Raw genomic sequence first — 11,994 nt, 5'->3', positions numbered from 1 at the left:
TTTCTTTTTTGGAGTGCCAGTTGTTAAACATTTACTAGTGTACCTCTAGCTAAGTTCCTCCCAGGTATGTTCTTGGAAATGGTTGGGGCACAGCATGTAATGGAGGTAGCTGGAGAGGAAAGATAGTGAGAAAGTAGAGGCAGTGGGCATAAAACAATTATTCAAAGAAATATACTATGCAAGAAATTTTTAAAAATTAAAGGTTATTAAATGATTCAATAAGGTGAAATGAAGGATTTTTTTTTCAAAATACAGAAAACCTATGCATATTTGTAGGAAAAGGGAAAGAAACAGGGGGTTGAAGATGCCTGAGAAAAGAGAGATGATTAGAAGTCTCAGATCCCCTGAAGGAGAGGAAAATACAAACATACAAATAAAAGATCTAAGCTCAGAGATAAGGTAAGACTTCTTTTCCTCTAAAAGAAAGAGAAGGAAGAGGTAGAAGAAATAGAAATGTGTTAAGATGGGGGGTTGAAAAGGGAAAGCAAAGGAGTTCAGACTGGATGGCCTTGATTTTCCCAGTGAAGTGGATGTGTTCTACTTAAAAAAGAAAGGTCCTGAATATGAGAGTGAAAGCAAGAAAAAGCATATAGGTAGAAAAGATTGGAAATAACTAAGCTTCTGCTCTAAACCAGGGCTATAGACAATTTTGCTTAGGGCTATGACTTTGGAAGGATATTGACAAACTGACACATGTATAGAAGATGTCCAAGAGGCTAAGAAGACTAGTTACAATGGAATACAAGGAGCAGTGGAAGGAACTAGGAATATTTAGTCTGAAGAATAAGTCAGCAAGCATTTATTAAGCACTCATTGTTTGCCAGGAACTGTGCTAAGGACTGGGAACCCAGAGAAAGACAAAAATACAGTCCCTGCTCTCAAAGCATTATTATTCTAATGGGAAGACACCATGCAAATAATTGCATAGAAGGCTATTCTACAATGCCAACAGATGTTTAAAAAAATTGTACTAATGACAGTGTTAAATTTAATCTGTATTAGCAATATTTCTTCATCACTTTTTAAAGATTAGGCAATCAATTAATTGAAGTAAAAAAAGACTATGAGAGAAGCTGAGAAAGGAGTCCTGATTTGTAAGCTGCCAATTTCTGAGGTATAAATGCTCGCACTGAAAATGTAACACTAAGCTTTCCTGAGCACACCTCTACACGTATAGTACAAATGGAAGGTAATTTCAGAGGAAGCACTGGATGGGGTTGGGTGGGATCAGTCAGTAGGAAAGACCGCCTGCATTAGGTAGGATTTGGGCTAAGTCTTGAAGGAAGCCAGGAAAGCCAGAAGGTGAGGAGGTAAGGGGGAAGAGCATTCCAGGTACAGGGAAAGGCAATGAGTCAGGGGATGGAGTGTTATATGTAAGCAACAGCATGAAGCCCAGGGTTGCTGGATTATTGCTCTTCATCCTTCACTTTTGAAGAGGACCAATGACTTCACAGGTGATGTCTTGACTTGAAGTGAGGCAGAGTTGCACAAAGTTGTCAGCCCCACTCTCTTTTCCAGTCATTGAAGTCCACTGGCAAGAAAAAAGTCAAGATGATTGGCAATGGCTCAGGATATAGTGGATGACCTTAGCACCTTTCATGACCAAGCTCTAAGTACTCCACAATGCCTGCTTCAGCCACCTTCATGGCCATTAGAACAAATTATTCTCATCTGCCCATTCCACCAGAGGGAAGTCTCCACATGCTTGGGGTAGGCACCCACCTAACTCACTGACAGGTTTGAGGGCTGTTGGTTGCCCTCTGTTAAAATTGATTATTTGAAATAAAAAGGAAACTGAGGACAGAGTTACCGAGCCATCTATGATTCAATCTGCAAAGCTAGCATTTGCATATCAAACCAGGTCACCTGACTCTTCAGAGAGCAGATACGAGGAATAATTTACAGGGATGATTTTTATAATGATAAAGAGAAATTGGAAAAATAGTAGAAATTTGTTTTGAACATAATTTAATTGGACAAAGCAGGTCTCTTCTCCCAGACTTTCTTAATAGTATGCCAGATATCCTTTCCTCCAGGTGGCACCTTTTGTAACCAGAAAGTATACTGGGAAAGAGGAACTTTTGGCAGGTGGTTAGAAGTCACTCCCCCCACCCCATCTTCCTTAGCAGACTCCATTACATAACTTAAAAGCTAGCTAAAGAAAAAGAAAAGGAGCCTTAACTTAACCTCTGGCTGACCTTTCTCCACTGCCAGAAAGGGGCTCCTGGTCAACCAGCTTTCTGCTTAGGCTTTGGTCAACCCCCCTTTCTGAAAAACCTTACAGTCTTATGATTATTTTATTCTTCTAAATTATCTGCTACTAAATGATACAGTCTTCTCTACCTATTCACTAAATCCATAGGTAACCTAGACTATTTATTTTAGACTGGCTTAGTTAGCTCTTAGGGCTAGCTCTTCCTAAAGAAGGGAGCCTAATTCTATAATCAAACTAAAAATAAATGAAAGTAATTAATAAAAGCTGATTTCCTTTTCACCTCAACATGGTTTAGCCCATCTGCCAGGGTGGTTCACCAGGGTGTGACTGCTGCACATGCTCCAGCTTCTTGGAGCCACAGGTGAGAGTTGGGTGACAGGTGAACACCAAAGGTGGATGAGCAGCCTTGAAAATGGCTCAGCAAGCCCTCACACCAGAGGTGCTAGTCTCCCTGAACATCTGGATCATGAAGAACCTTGAAGGGGAATAAATTGTAAAAGGACAGGAAAAATAAGAAGGGGTCAGGTTGTGTATCACTTTAAAAGCCAAATAAGGCATTTTATATTTGATCCTGAAAGTATAGGGAACCACTGGAGATGACTGAATATGGAGGTCACATGGTCAGATCTGTACTTTAGGAAAACATATTTGATAGTTGAATGGAAGGTGCATTGAAATGAGAAGCTTGGGGCAGGAAGATCTACCAGCAAGACTATTACAAAGGGTGGCAGCAGTCTCAGAGGAGAGGAGACATATAAGAACTGTCATGAAGGATATTGGACATGAGGAGTTAGCATGAATGGAGAGTTGAGGATAATACCTAGGTTGTGGGCCTACATGACTAAAAGGATAGTAGTGACCTTGAAAAGACTGTGGAGTTTGGAAGAAGGGAGAGTCTGGGCATGGGGAACGGAGGAAGAAAATGAGCTCTGTTTTGGTCATGTTGAGTATGAAATGCCAACAGGATATGCAGTTCGAGATGCCTGTAAGGCAATGGAAGAATTGATCTCAAGACAGAGATTAGGACTGGATATTGAGAGATGGGAAACATCTACAATTGAACCCACTGAACTTATTGTTACTGATGAGACTGCTAAGTGACACAGTATAGAGAAAGAGAAGTAGGCCCAGGGGAGAAACTTGAGGGACACATCAAAGAAGAGAAGAGGTAAAAGTACCTGATACCTGTCTCCAAGTATTTGGGTCACCATGTACGGAAGCCACAGAGAAGCAAATTTCAAATCAATATGTAGGGGGAAAAAATAACATTTAGAGCTTTTATTCTTTCTTTCTTTCTTTCTTAGTGGAATGGTTTGCATCAGAGAGTATAGGGTTTCTCATTCTGGTGATCTTTAAGTGCAGTTTGGACAACTGTTTGCCAGAGATGTCATAGAGGCGAATCTTTTTCAGGTAAGAGTTCAGTTTTCTTTTCTTTTTTCTTTTTATTAATTTATTTTTAATTTATGGAATAAAACAAGCATTTCCATAACATAATATAATAAAAAAGATAATTGCACATAAAACTAAAAGTATACTATACACAACTTGCTATTCCTATTAAATATATATAATAAAGTTATCATATAAATTTTTTCCTTTTTCCCCCCCTTCACACTAGAGATGGCTACTATTAGACACAAATTTTGTGTGTGTGTGTATATAAAATCATTCTATACATAATTTCTATTTATCAATTCTTTCTTTGGATACAGATAGCATCTTCCTTCATATGTCCTTTGTAGTTAATTTGGGTATTTATAATAGTCAAAATGATGTAACCATTCAAAGTTATTCTTAAAACAATGTTATTGTTACTATATACAATGTTCTCTTGGTTCTGCTCATTTTGCTCTTAATTATTTCATGCAAGTCTATCCATGTTTTTCTAAGATCATTGAGCTCGTCATTTCTTGTAGAACAATATTATTCCATCACAATCATACATCACAACTTGTTCAGTCACTCTGCAGTTGATGGGTATCCCTGCAATTTCTAATTCTTTGCCACCACAAAGAGAGCTGCTATCAATATTTTATTTTTTTAAATTTATTTAATTTTTTAAAAACTTTTCGGTGAAGCAGTTGGGGTTAAGTGACTTGCCCAGGGTCACACAGCTAGTAAGTGTCAAGTGTCTGAGGCCAGATGCTATAAGTATTTAGAACATAGGAGTTATTTTCTTTTTTCCCTAATCATCTTTGGAAATAGACTAGTAGTGGTATTGCTGAATGTCCAGTTTTCTTATACTTTACTCCCTTCTATATGCTTTAGGATTCAACAGCACATCTTCATGCGGTTCCTTCTCTCTGTCTTATACCTTTTCACTAGCACCCTTTATGCCTGGAAAGCTTTCCCTCCTGGATTCTTTCAAGACTTGGCTCAACTCCCATTTTCTGCAGTAGACCACTCTCTCTCTCTCTCTCTCTCTCTCTCTCTCTCTCTCTCTCTCTCTCTCTCTCTCTCTCTCTCTCTCTCTCTCTTTCTCTCTCTTTCTCTTGTTCTCTCTCTCTTTCCCCACATAATGCTCTAGTGCCTTCCCTGAGAACTATAACTATACCTATAGAACTTAACTATCCTGCATGTGTATAGTTATTTACAGGTTTTCTTTCCCAATCGAATATGAGCTCCTCGAGGGCAGGGTCTGATTTTGCCTCTTTGTATCCCTAGAGCTTAGCATGGTGCCTGGGGACATAGTAAGCACTTAATAAATGCTTGTTGATTCACTGGACTAAGTGAACTCCAAAGCCCTTTCTACTCTGGTTCTGTGAATCAATAAGATTGATAAATTATAGGATTATGAACAGTATTGAGCACTCATCTGAATACCAAATCAACATGATTAATGTTGAAGTCCAACAATGTTCCTAATTAACATTGAAATCCAACTGTATTCCCAAAACCATGAATAAGAATAGAGAATAAATAAAGTTGCTTTTGCAATGAATGAGATCAAATACTATCTTTCCAATTTAGTTGTTAAGAAACATCCTTGGTCCCAAAATTATGAACATGGGAGATGTGTGAGAGAGCCTTTGTTACCTTCCCTCAAAATTAAATGCTTCTTTCAAAATTTGGTGTTATTCAGAAAGAGTTTTCCTGTTCTGTGTATTAGTACCTTCCATATTCTAGGTCAAGTTAGAGCCAACAGGCTGGAACAAAGGAGCTGCCCCATCAGAGCGGTGACGTCTTTTGTTTTATGCTTCAAGCCTCCTTAAAGACTGTGGGACACAACGTCCACAGCTTGGTATTCGATTCATGTACTTTGTGTAGGCCAAGGTCACTTTGAACGAGCATGTGGACTATAGGCAGGAAATAATCCTCTAAACACAATGCACATTTGAAAGAGTAATATTGTACATAAATGGGAGAATTTATGAATAAATGGGTATCTCTCAGTGGAGACCTGCTAACAGAAGATTCTATTCAAGCCCAAATGACAAAATAGGCAGCAGGAATACCATTCTCCTGGCAATGATAGAGTTGCAAGGGAAACATTTCCTGACTGATAGTTTTATTTCTGCCTTTGTAAGAGCAAGTAATGTCAGTGCTGTATGTATCCGGAACAGCATGCGCTATCAGTGACATAGAAAACTGTCAAAAATCTCTTCTTATGCTATATTTTCTTCTAATGTAAAGATGTATTTCCCATTCAGTTATTAACATGACACCTCAGTTGATAGGATAGGTGCAAGATATGAGGAATGACAAATCATTGTGTATACATTAACTTCTGAACTTAGTCTCTAAGCTCCTTGAGGAAGAGGGATTGTTTGCTTTTTCTTTGTATCTTACTCAGATGCCCCTGTACTGTCTATGCCACTGTCAATATTTGCAATGGGAAAGCCTGGGATTTGATTTGTGGATTTTTTTCCAGTTTAATTCTCCCAAATACTTAGGTTTGGAGACTCTGTGCCAATCCAGAGATTCTTCAATCAATCTATAAACATCAATTAAATGCCTACTATGTGCCAGGCACTGTGCTAAGTACCGAGGATGTAAAAAGAGACAAAAGACAGTCTCTGCCTTCAAGGAACTTACAATCTAATGGGGGAGTCAACATGCAAACAAATATATACAAAGCAAGCCATATACAGGATAGATAGGAATAATTAACAGAGGAAAGGCCTTGGAATTAAGAAAGGGTTGAGGACGGCTTCCTGAAGAAAATGGGATTTTAGCTGGGACTTAAAGGAAGCCAGAAAGGTCAGAAGTCAGAGTGGAGGAGGGAGAGCATTTCAAGCATGGAGGACAGCCATAGAATATGTCTGGAGCTAAGAAATGGAGTGTCTGGTTCTTGGAACAGTCTGAAGGCCAGTATCACTGGACCAAAAAGAATGTGTTGGGGAGGAAGGTATAAGAATATTGGAAAGGTGTGTGGGGGGGGGGGATGCCCAGGTTATGAAGGGGTTTGAATGCCAAACAGAGCATTTTGTATTTGCTCCTGGAAGCAATAGGAAGCCACTAGAGTTTATTGAATAGGATAGTAACATAGTTGGACCTGCATTTTAGAAAAATCACTTTAGTGACTGAATGGAGGATAGATTAGAGTGGGGAGAGACTTGAAACAGGCAGATCCACCAGTAGGCTACTGCAGTAATCAAGATGTGAAGTGATGAAGTCTACTAGAGTAGTGGCAGTGTCAGGGGAGAAAAGGGAGTATATTCAAGAGATTTTGCAAATGTGAAATAAGTCTTGTTGATGGCTTGTATATGAGAGGTGAGTGATAGTAAGGAATCAAGGATGACTCCTTGGTTTCAATCCTGAGAGACAGGGAGGATGGTGTTGTCATCTACAGAAATAGGATAGGGGAAGAGAGATAGGGAGAAAGATAATGCATTCCATTTTGGACATATTACATTTAAGATGTCTAGTGGACATCCAGTTTGAGATGTCAGAAAAGCAGTTGGAGATTTGAGATTGGAGTTCACCAGAGAAACTGGGGAGAAGATGGGTAAATTCAAGAATCATTAGCATATAGATGGTAATTAAATCCATGGGAGCTGATAAGATCACCAAGAGAAGTAGCATAGAGGGAGAAGAGAAGAGGACCCAGGACAGAACTTTGAGGGATACCTAGAAAAGGAGACAGAGAAGGAATGGTCAAACAGGTAGAAGGCAAATTAGGAGAGAATGGTGGCCTGAAAGCCTAGGGAGATGAGAGTATGGAAGAAAGGGTGGTCAATAATGTCAAAGGCTGCTGAGAAGTTAGAGAATGAGGAATGAGATACAGCCATTGAATTTGGCAACTATGAGATCATTAGTAACTTTGAAGAGTGCAGATTTAAGGAAGTAAGATTTAAGGGCTTAAGAAGAGAGTGAGAGAAGAGAAAGTAGAGGCATTAGTTGTAATTGGCCTTTTCAACGAATTTAATTACAAAGGGCAGAAGGGAGATAGGATGATAGCAGGGATGGAAGGATCAAGTGAGGGCTATTTCAGGATGAGGGAGATGTGCATGTTTGTAGGCAGTAGGAAATGAGCTAGTAGACAGAGAGAGATTGAAAATAAGTGAAAGAGTGGAGATAGCATAGGGAGCAATATGTTGGAGGATATGAGATGGAATTGGATAATGGGATCACTTGAACAAATAGAGGGATCATTGTTGGTAAAGAGCAAGAACACTTTATCATGTGAGACTGGAGTGAAAGGGGAGGAAGTAGAGAATGGCATCTGAGTGATAGGAGATGAGGAAGAAGGAGTTCATGGTAAATGGCCTCTTTTTTTTTCCTGTAAAATATAAGATAAAGTTCTCAACTGAGAGAGTCGGGGGAAGGGGGAACCATGGGGAATTTGAGGAGGGATGAAAAGATTTGGAAGAGCTCTTGAGGAGAGGGAGATAGTGAGTTGATAAGGAATGTATATTAGGATTGCCCAGCAGTAGTGAGGGCCCAATTGAACTTATGTAACATAAATTTGTAGTGTACACAGTCAGAATGGTTGTGTGATTTTCTCTACACTTTTTTCAGATGCATGTATATAGGAACGAGGGGATGAATGGTGGGAGTGATCCAAGGCTGAAATTTGTTTAGGTATTATCAGTCATATAATAAATGTTCTAGGGATTCAAGAGAGAAGGACAGTGTAGAGTTGAATTAGTTCACCAGTGAGTCAAGATGAGGAGAAGAGGAGAAAGTGACTAATGTAGGGGAGATGGCTTGGAAAAGAAATGAAGGGTTAAGGGAATGGAGGTTCATGGTACAGATGAAGAACAAATGGAGAAGTGAAAAGCTAATAGGTTATGGTCAGATAAAGGGATTTCACAATATTTTAACATGGAGGTGCTACATTTGTGGGTGATGACATGATTGAGGATATGACAGTCTTTGTATGTGACTGAAGTTGAATGAAGAAGTAGTTCAAGGGAGGTGAGTAGGTTGAGGAACTGAGTGGTTAGGATGTTTGAGGGAGAATCAATATGTATGCTGAAGTCCTTTAGTATGAGGGCAGGAATTGAGGAGGAAAGAAAAATTGTCAGCCAAGTATTAAACTCATTGTGAAAGGAAGAGAAGTCACCAGGGGGAAAGGAAAGGGGTTTCCATAGACAACAAATACCAAGATTTTGATTGGGTGGTAGATATGAATATCATGAACCTCAAAGGAAGAGAGGCTACTGAGTGATGGAGGAAGAGCATGAGCCTGGAAGTGGCAATAGGGAACAAGGAGTATTCCAACTTCCTCACCTTGACCAGTGAGCAGAGGTGAATGAGTGAAGGTGCAGCCTGTATTAGAGTAGCTAGGGAGGCTGTGTTATCAGAAGTGTGTCAGGTTTCAGTAAAACCTATTTTAAGATATTTTTAAAATTTAAAGTTGTGCAATTAAAAAAAAACCCTGTCTTTAATCTTATAAGGTCACAGACTGTATATCTTAAAATTCAGTATTTCAGCCAATTTTTAACAATTGTAAAATATGTTCAAAGATAGGCTGCAAAAATATTGTGGAACATTAGCATCTTTCTAAACTAGAATATCGTGAAAAAATAGGAAGAAGTGACTTTTTAGTTAAATAATTATTCTCAAATATGAAAAGCAGGTGGAAATACTGGTAGAAAAGCAAATTTTTAATATCGTACTGAGTTGTTAGATTCTAAAACTAAGTTGCAATAAAATTCTAAAATTGAGGGTGAGGCATGTACCAAAATGGCAGCTCTTTTTGTGGTGGCCAAGAATTGGAAATTGAGGGGATGCCCATCAATTGGGGAATGGCTGAGCAAGTTGTAGTATATGAATGTAATGGGATACTATTGTGCTATAAGAAATGATGAACAGGCAGATTTCAGAAAAACCTTACATGAACTGGTGCTGAGTGAAGTAAACAGAACCAGGAGAACATTGTACACAGTAACAGCCACATTGTGTGATGATCAATTATGATAGACTTAGCTCTTCTCAGAAATACAATTCAAGACAATTTCAAAAGACTCATAATGGAAAATGCTATCCAAATTCAGAGAAAGACCTATAGAGTCTGAATGTAGATTGAAGCATACTATTTTCACTTTTTTGGGTTGTTTTTTGTTTTTTCTTTCTCATGCTTTTCCCCTTTTGTTCTGATTCCTCTTTCACAACTTGACTGATGTGGAAATATATTTAACATGAGTGTACATATATAACCTATACCAGATTGCTTGCTGTCTTGGAGAGGGGGGAGAGAAGGGAAGGAAGGAGGGAAAAATATTTGGAATTCAAAATCTTACAGAAATGAATGTTGAAAACTATATTTACATGTAATTAGAAAAAATAAAATACTATTAAGTGGAAAAAAATACAATTGGCGGTGAGGGAAAAGGAAGGATGTGGGAAGAGGAAATGTTTTAAGATGAAGGGAAGTTTGTTGCCGATGGAACAGGAAAGCACAGTGGAAGGGCTGGGTGAAGGTAGGATGACACTTTAGAATAGGAGAGTTGACAGGGATAGGAATAAGGAACTGGGTGTTAAGTGATGTGGAATAGGGTTTGGATGATTATCTACAGGAGTTCAGAGTCACTGGGACGTGAAGTTGTATGACCACGTTTACACGAATGTTCATGGTTGAGTGAAGGGGTGCTGCTCGTCTACCGTCAAAGGATGGGTACTTTCAATCAAAGGCAGGATTGCTCTTTGTACTAGAGGTTCTCCACATTCCAGTTGGGAGCTTGAAGATGCCTTGTGCTGATATAGATGGAAATGGTTGCTTTGGAGCATTTGAAAGATGCCCAGGCTGGCCCCTAGCAGCCTTTCCTCAGGGGACGCACTGGGCTCAGCAGGAAATGGAAGGCTCAAGCTCATATGGTTGGAGGACTTCTCATGTAAAGAGGCTGGTTATGAGGCAGCAACAGAAAGTGGTAGACTTCTTAACCATTTTTGTGTCATGGGCCCCTTGGGCGGTCTAGTGAAACCTATGGGCCCCTTCATAACAATATATATTTTTTTAAGTGAGGCAATTGGGGTTTAGTGACTTGCCCAGAGTCACACAGCTAGTGAGTGTTATGTGTCTGATGCCGGCTTTGAACTCAGGTCTCCTTGAATCCAAGGTCGGTGCTCTATCCACTGGACCACCTAGCTGCCCCAACAATATTTTTTAAATGTAGGAAATAAAGAGGGTTGCAAAGCAAACCAATTGTATCAAAATACATTTATCAAAATATTTTTTTAAAAAGTTCATGGATCCTAAACCCTTGCAGCATTAGATGGTCTATGTAAGGAAAAAGTAGAAGAGAGCGCCTTAGGAGGTAGTGAGGTGTCTCCTTGCAGGTCTTCAGACAGAAACCAGATCCTTTCTTGTCAGGTATGTTGTACTGTGTCTTTTTTTTTTTCAGGGGTTTGACTAGACAACTTCTGAGAACACTTTCCATTCCGAAATTCTGTGATTGATGGACCAAAAAGCAGAAAATAATTGACATTTCACCTTTAACACACCTCGGCTCTGTCTACTCAAAAATGTCCAGCTGCATTGAATCAAAATTTCCATTTCTAATCATTTCCTTTTCTGGCACTCTCTAATTTCTCCCCTACTCCTCTATTAATGCCATGCCCTTTTCTGATCTCAACAGCTGCTTTTCAAAAAACAAATCATAAATATACCAGTCATTTTTATCATAATAATTATGTGGAAAATTACAGTCATGCTTAAGCCTTTACACAAGTGTTAATAAAGCACTTAGAATCCTAAATTAAGTATATCACCTCCTATTTAGTGATATTATCTCCTTTTCACAGGTGAAAACATCAAGAATTTATAGTTTAATCCTCAGATCTATGCTTCTTACACATTGTTATAAGATGGGTTTTTTGTTTGTTTGTTTTAAGAATCGGTTCAGATCTATGATTTCATCACCATGGGGCACTCCCAGTTGTATAAATTCCCTTCACCAATGTAGACCAGCAACTCATTTGTAATTTATGGTTTTAGAGAGTAGTTAATTATTCCACAGTCACATAGCCAGTATATATCAAAATGTGGGATTTGAGCCCTGCCACACATTGCCTGCCATTCTGTTTGACTTTGTAAGTGAACATGGTTTCATCCTTGTTTCTATATCACATTAGTACTTACAGTTAGTTCTTAGTCCAATTTTCATTCATAGAATCTGTTGAATTAGACCTGGGAGAGAACTTCTTGTTGTTCAATTGTTTCAGTTGTATCTGACTGTGTGACCCCATTTGAGGTTTTCTTGGCAGAAATACTGGAGTGGTTTGACATTTCCTTCTCCGGCTCATTTTACAGATGAGGAAAATAAGGCAAACAGGGTTAAGTGACTTGCCCAGGATCACACAGTTAGTAAGAGTCTGAGGTCAGATTTGAACTC

The sequence above is a fragment of the Phascolarctos cinereus genome, unplaced genomic scaffold, assembly GCF_003287225.1.
Source record: "Phascolarctos cinereus isolate Bilbo 61053 unplaced genomic scaffold, phaCin_HiC Scaffold_726;HRSCAF=1367, whole genome shotgun sequence".
Taxonomy (NCBI): Eukaryota; Metazoa; Chordata; class Mammalia; order Diprotodontia; family Phascolarctidae; genus Phascolarctos; species Phascolarctos cinereus.
Note: the sequence above shows the minus strand (reverse complement) of the source record.